The sequence below is a fragment of the Hyalella azteca genome, unplaced genomic scaffold (genome assembly GCF_000764305.2).
Source record: "Hyalella azteca isolate HAZT.00-mixed unplaced genomic scaffold, Hazt_2.0.2 contig385, whole genome shotgun sequence".
Lineage (NCBI taxonomy): Eukaryota > Metazoa > Arthropoda > Malacostraca > Amphipoda > Hyalellidae > Hyalella > Hyalella azteca.
Genome location: NW_025930738.1, coordinates 214,898 through 221,770, shown reverse-complemented (window position 1 = coordinate 221,770; position 6,873 = coordinate 214,898). Strand labels below are relative to the sequence as shown.

Below are 6,873 nucleotides of genomic sequence, written 5' to 3'. Positions count from 1 at the left end.
ACGTCCCGCCTCTACCAGCAACTCTGTTTTAATTCAGGGTGCGTGGCGACTGGTGGCAGGCCTGAGGCTGCTCATAAATTCATGTAGCGCAAATTCCATCGCCGTTCGTCCTCATTCTGTTTATAGAAAGCAGAATATGATAGTAAATAGGAATTAGAAACTAATTATTAGACAAATATAATTCATAATAGAAAAATAGGGAGTGCGCCGTTTGGCACATCGTATTTCTGCCAGACAGGCTTCACAGCTGAGGCGACTCTAAAACCAAAATACAAGTCCCAGCTTAACATCGATTTAAGAGCGTCTGCTTGGAGGCAGCAAGCCAGATTTGAAAAGTTGTATTGTGCAAAGCAGGCTCACTGCAGCCACTAATGCGCTGAAAAGTTATGACTTTCAAAATATCCAAGCATTGTGATGGAAATGCCGCGGTTATTTATTGGTGTTAACTTTTATTCTAGAATATTCTTCTAACAATGAGGCCATAACCGTGTTGTTATTTTCACTTTCTGAACCTTGTTATATTTATTTGATATTATTGACTCGATTCGTTGTGAAGAGTATATGCTAGTTTGTGTGGGTTGATGGAGGTTAAAATAATTTATATTAATATTATTGTTGACGCTTCAAAGACAAGTGGGGCCGAAAAATTCAGACTGACTTATTATGAAGAGTGATGGAAAAAGTTTGAAAGCCACTGCACTACTAATCTCTCTCCAAACATTTTGAAAATCACTTTGTGTTATATTATGATTATTGGATTGCTTAAATCGCATGCCAAGAATCTGAGAACAAAAATTGGGCGAAAAGTCACTATATTTTCATTTAAAAAGTTCAGTAGAGACCAGCCCCATCATCTATTAAAAATTCAGTTGCATAAATATAAACAATTTTTACGGTTAAATTTACATGGCATATATGAACATCCGTTGGCCAAGTTTTAGGTTTTACGTTGCTTCGTACTTTGTTGTTCAACATATTTTTCAATCTCTACCGTAGAAATGTTGTTATACTATTTGATCATACTGTACTTAATTTTTTTTAGGTTGTGAACTAACGAGAGAGCTGTTCTACGAAACGTTTCCAAAAACATTACGGTCAATTTTGTCAGCATCATCCTTGACTTTAAATTATATGGCAATAATATTTTTCGTCTGAGAATTTTACACGCCGAAGCATTGTCCAACATTTTGTTTTCATGGCCATGCAACTTCCAAGCCTGAAAAACTGACTTAAATGCGCTCTACTTAAAAACGCGACGACTGACTATACGCACTGTCTGTTTGAAAATTGCAACGCTTTTCTGAGAAATTAGAGCTTATGCATGCAAATGGAACTTTCTTCAGGAGGGCGTTTTACCCATTTGTCTGCCTTGGGGGGCTGAAGCTCGACGTAACCTCTACAACAAAACCGTTACCATCACCGGCTGGGGAGCCAAAGTCTACGGTGAGTTGTCTACCGAACTTGCCTCTGCAGTCTGAGTGCAACTGAGTATAGTGCGACTCTCCCACTCTACCTGAGTATCGTGAAGCTCTACAACAGTATAGTTCACTCGAGAGGGAAGGATTTTGCGAGAAAGTTATACATTCATAGATGGACTTGCAATGCGTTGTATATCTCATGTCTACTTGCATTACCTAAGGTCTCTGACGGTTCACAAAGTCTTTTAATTTTTGTTGAGTTTCATCTACAATCTTGAGAGAAATTCAAAATAAATCGTTTCTGTTTCTTTGCCTGAATTGGCTCTCTTCTGTGGTACTGAGAATGACTTCATGGGCGCCTATTCAGCTACTTATTTACACGTATTTAATCCCGGAATCTTAAAGATATAGCGTTCAGGGACGCGATAATCAGGGTTAAAAAAATTAAGAGATCGTAAGTTCCTCAGCCAATCATTGACGGCCATTCAAGCAAAATCACCAATCATAGACAAGAAAAATGAGCGTAAGTAATTACGTTCACTTAGCCAGTTTTGAAAGTATGGCCCCAGCATCGTAACTGTCTCAAGCAAAATCATACACCCACTTAACCGGGATCGACCTGATGCCTTCTGTAGAAATTGGCAACTATGAACACTGATGTGCTATATTGTTCAGAAATTTTCAATGTTAATAATAATTAATAATTTATAGAGTGATTTTTCATTGAGTTTTTGGAAGTTGATATATACTTGACAGCTTTCACATACTTGCATGTATTGTATAGTGACATGTACCCTTCAAATAAACTAGCGAGTTGTCCGCCGTTGGTAGCTAAAAGAGTGCAACAATGTTTATTAACACCTCTTAGAAATAATTTGCATTTACTATTAACACTTCACTTGATTCACAGGCCTTTTACAGCTCGCACGCGCTGATCGTTGCAGTTACCTAACACAAAATAAATTAGTAGTGAGCTATTTTTCAGCAGCAAGAAGCAGCAAGAGGCATTCGCTATTAATCAACATTCCTCGTCGCAGGAGGCGATGGCAGTCCCATCCTGCAGGAGGCATCGGTGACGGTGTTCCCATCAGAGGTCTGCGACGCGTCCTACTCGCAGCTTCCTTTCTACTCCACCAAGTGGCCGCGCGGCATCGTGGAGGACACTTTCTTGTGCGCCGGAAACTCCAGCGGCGGAATCGACACTTGCCAGGTGCTTACTCCAACACAAATTATTTCTTCATCTATTCGGTTTTGTAAGGCGCTGACTAGTTTGAATGGCGTCTAAAATAGGTTCATTTTATTCCAACTGAAAACTGATTTCACTTTTGATGACACCACTCCGACTTCAACCTCCACTGTTATTTCTCGTAGTAGACTATGATGATGAAGTTAACTTAAAAAGTAGTTATTCACTATAAATTGTTTATTTATACCTTCAATTAATGTCTCTTATAGATAAACTATTCAGTTGCTCTTGATTTTCTTCTTTCTTATACCTGCTGTTGGTCGTAATAAAGAAGTTACGATCGTTGAGCAGGGTGACTCCGGCGGTCCTCTGGTATACTCCCCAACCAACAATCATGACTACACGCAGGTGGGCGTTGTGTCCACGGGCTATGGCTGTGGACTTGAAGACTTCCCAGGCTTGTACGTGCCTCTCTCGAACCCGGACTACCTTAGGTGGATTAAAGAGGTGGCCTTCGGCGAAGATTGAGCAACGAAAATACTGTCATGTATCAGAACTCTATTTTTGTTTCAAAAAGTTCATGTTCATAATATTTATTAACATAATTAAATATTAATGTTTCTCTCATAGAAAGATCCATATTTTGTTGATCATGTAACATGAATATTGAACGTACATTAGTGAATTATGTGAAGTTAATTAAGTTTTCGTCGTAAGCGTACTCCCGTACTGGATGAAAAAGGGTCGCTTGTTTTCCGTCAAAGATTTTCTTTGGTAATTGAATTTCCATCATTCAATGTTCAGTGTTATTCTCGTATAGTGCCATCCAAGGATGTCTCGTGTGAAACACGAGATTACTTATTCAGAGAAATTTTTATGTCCCTGCTAGTGGCAACATCCTTTTATGCGTTGTCGGGTGCTTTTGCAAATAAATTAGTCGACGCTGAACTAGCCCCGAAGCAGCATTGTCGTAAATTTTAAAGGAAGTGACAATGTGTTATTGCTTTGTTCATTTCTATATTAAGCGACCGTGCTTGTGAATATTGATATAATAGAAGGGAAACGTAGCTTTTAGAATTGACTCGTGTTTTCTGGTTCCTTGCAGTTTTAACAAATATATACCCCAAATCCTGGAGGCTGTTACTCCACCTACGGGAGAAGATTTATTATCCTCGAAGTAGGCGGCACAAAGGATATGATTCTTTTGCTGATTACCGCATTTCAGCAGTGAGTTAAAACGCAGATTATCAGCTGTAGCAAGAGCAAAATTGCAAGGCTGTCATTATGTAAGGGATTGCAATAGGACTCGTGCAATTTGTCATTTGAATTTTAGAATCATCACCGATATGACTTCATCCATGAATGGTTCCTTAGTTGTCATTCTTGCTCGATCCAGAACGGAGCTACGAGGTTGCATTTGTTCTGATAATATTTTTTATTATTCTGTTCGTGTAAATTTAGCATTGCTTAAATTTATCCTAAATTTATAGAATTTTTTATTCATCTTTCCGTATTCAGTGGTGGTTCCGTATTCAGTGTGTAGTTGATTAGTGATGAATTAGGTTTGTTTTTACATTACAGAAAGGCTCCGAATATTGAGTCCGAAGTAAGAACAAGAGCAACGAGAACACACGGTTATATTCTTGTATTTATTTTTATTCTCGTATCTCTCATTTGTTTATTATTATATAGTTATTCATCAAGTGTTTGGGGAAACCGAAGGTTTTGTTTTCTTATCTATTGAATAGTCCCCAACAATTAATTAGAACTTGCGCTTCTAGAGGTGCTGAATATCCAGGAAAACTTCACCAAAACCCTCTATATTGTGAGCGTTTTCCACTCGGTGCGCAATTTCGTCATTGATTGTCTTTCATAGTACTTTTCACTCGTTTAAACGCGTGCGTTGTCACAGGGAATTAGCTCAATGCAATAAGATAAACGGGGAATTTGGCACTGAACAGCTTAACGAGTTGGACGTAAGGAATTGGTGGTATCTACTAGAGCTACAGTCCACACTGGCCTGGCCTCGATGAAATTCTACATGAATCATTTCCCTGGCCGTCTCACCTCTGTGAGGCGAACTTCTTTGGCCTGCGCACTATCTATGCAACTTTGGCCTGCATATGGAGTTAATTGAACGTTATCGTTTACAACGAGCGTCCACAGCATATGATTAATCGTTAAAGAAAAGCATTCGGATCGTTTAAATATCTGTAAGACATGCTTGAGAGTCTTGAAACTTCAGAAACCGACACAACCGGGGCTCAGATAATGATGGACGTTATCTGACATTTACAATTTCTAAAATTTTGCGAAAAAATATAAAGAGGTAAAAATTAAATCATAACGACATCTGCAAACGTTTAGTATCTATTAAACCTTTAAAAGTTCGTCTCTTTGCCGCACCTTGTACTATTGTTGCCGTGATTTTTGCATTCTACATCCCCAGAATGTTTATGATAAAATGGCCGCCGCGAATACAGGTGCTATCGAACACATACATAAAGAACATAGTATTTTTGTAGTCTTAAGTATTCTTGTAGATATTTGAAACTACAAATCTGTCTTTTTGGGCCTCAAATATCCTGAACACTGAGCGCGACGTTGACTTCGAAGTTGAACTTTAGGTATATAGATCGCTAAATCTGTGGTGCGATCATCGGTGCTATCACCAAGTTCAGTTCGGTAGAGATTGCATAAGTTTCATAACAGAGCATAAACATTGTCTATAAGTACAATTGAGCCAATCTCTGCATTTCATTACAACTGAAAATCAGGAGTACGCCATTTCGTAAGGACTTGTGAGCTCAGAGGTCCTCATCGGTATAGGAACTCATAGGTTATATAGACACTCATAGGTGTCAATGATGAATTGCTTTAAGGATGAAATGCGTAAATGAAGAATTGCTGTATGGATGAAATGCGTAAATGACGAATTGCTATAAGAATGAAATACGTAAATGATGCAATGCGTCAATGACGAAGGATCTCTTGTGAAGAGATGTCTGGCTACTGCATTCAGTACTGGCTACTGGTGGCTCGGTGGTTAAAGTTCAGAGCACCAAGATTGGAGTAGAGAGGGTTCGATCCCAGCTCTGTGCGCCAGTTTCTTGTCAGAATCGGCAAGGAGGCCGGGCGGTTAATTAAGCACAGCAGAATTGTAGCAGTGAGTTGCGAGTACGAGACCGCAAAATGTGAATGTTTTGCGATGCAAAGAATTGGCGAAAGGCCTACGGCTTACTATTCGCTGAAACCGCTATTAATAATGATAATAATATTATTATTATTATTGTTATTAATATTATTATTATTGTTATTATTATAATTATTATTATTATTATTATTATTGTTGTTATTATCAACATTTGCGCCCGGCAAGCACAGGCAGAGATTGCTCAACGGATTTCCTTAGCCCGGTAATTCTCAGTGCACGTCAAGTACAATTTGATAATAATATTATTATTATTATTGTTATTAATATTATTATTATTGTTATTATTATAATTATTATTATTATTATTATTATTATTGTTATTATCAACATTTGCGCCCGGCAAGCACAGGCAGAGATTGCTCAACGGATTTCCTTAGCCCGGTAATTCTCAGTGCACGTCAAGTACAATAGGAAATCCGTGGATGGTGATGAGGTTGTGCTTAGTTTATCAGGTAGAAATTGTTTATTAATATGGATAAATTAGGAAGAGGATGAGTGATCAATTTTGCAGCTATTTCTTTAGCTCTGCTTCGTGAGTGGACTTTCTTTGAATAACTTTTTATCGTTGCTGTGACTTAATGATTGGAGGATTTTAAAACATCTCCTAGGAAATATATACAAAAACCAAATGCGATGCAATACAAATAAATGAAATGTTGAATAAACTACCATGAAACAGATGCTATTTAGCAGAACCGTTTTTGCTGAATAGGAGGCATAAAAATGACCTCCGGCAGTCCAAAGATTTGTATTTATTCTCACTCAACATTATTCGAGAACATGCTGAATTATGTATCAGCAATTCGTATAAAATGCGAATTATCAACAATTCAAGGTATTTCACGAAGAAAGCACTGTTTACTTATTTATATTATAAAAATCAAGACAGTTAATTTTCATTTAGTTTCCAAAGCGATACATGTCATGGCATCGAACGCAAACACAGGATGTTTGGCAAGAGAAGGAAATTGCTATCATTTGGAAACGCTTGCTGTTGTTAAGACCGCTCACACGTAGCAGAGCGTATACTTTGGTAAACTTTCATCCGTTGCTTG

General features: G+C 38.0%; 1 long non-coding RNA gene across 1 annotated transcript; it reads left to right on the top strand.

The window, feature by feature from the left end:
• The first annotated feature begins 1,315 nt into the window (after positions 1–1,315).
• LOC108673696 lies at positions 1,316–3,737 on the top strand. Its single transcript, XR_001930991.2, has 3 exons — positions 1,316–1,443; positions 2,456–2,628; positions 2,956–3,737. It is a non-coding gene; the product is annotated as an uncharacterized LOC108673696 (long non-coding RNA).
• The last annotated feature ends 3,136 nt before the right edge of the window (positions 3,738–6,873 follow it).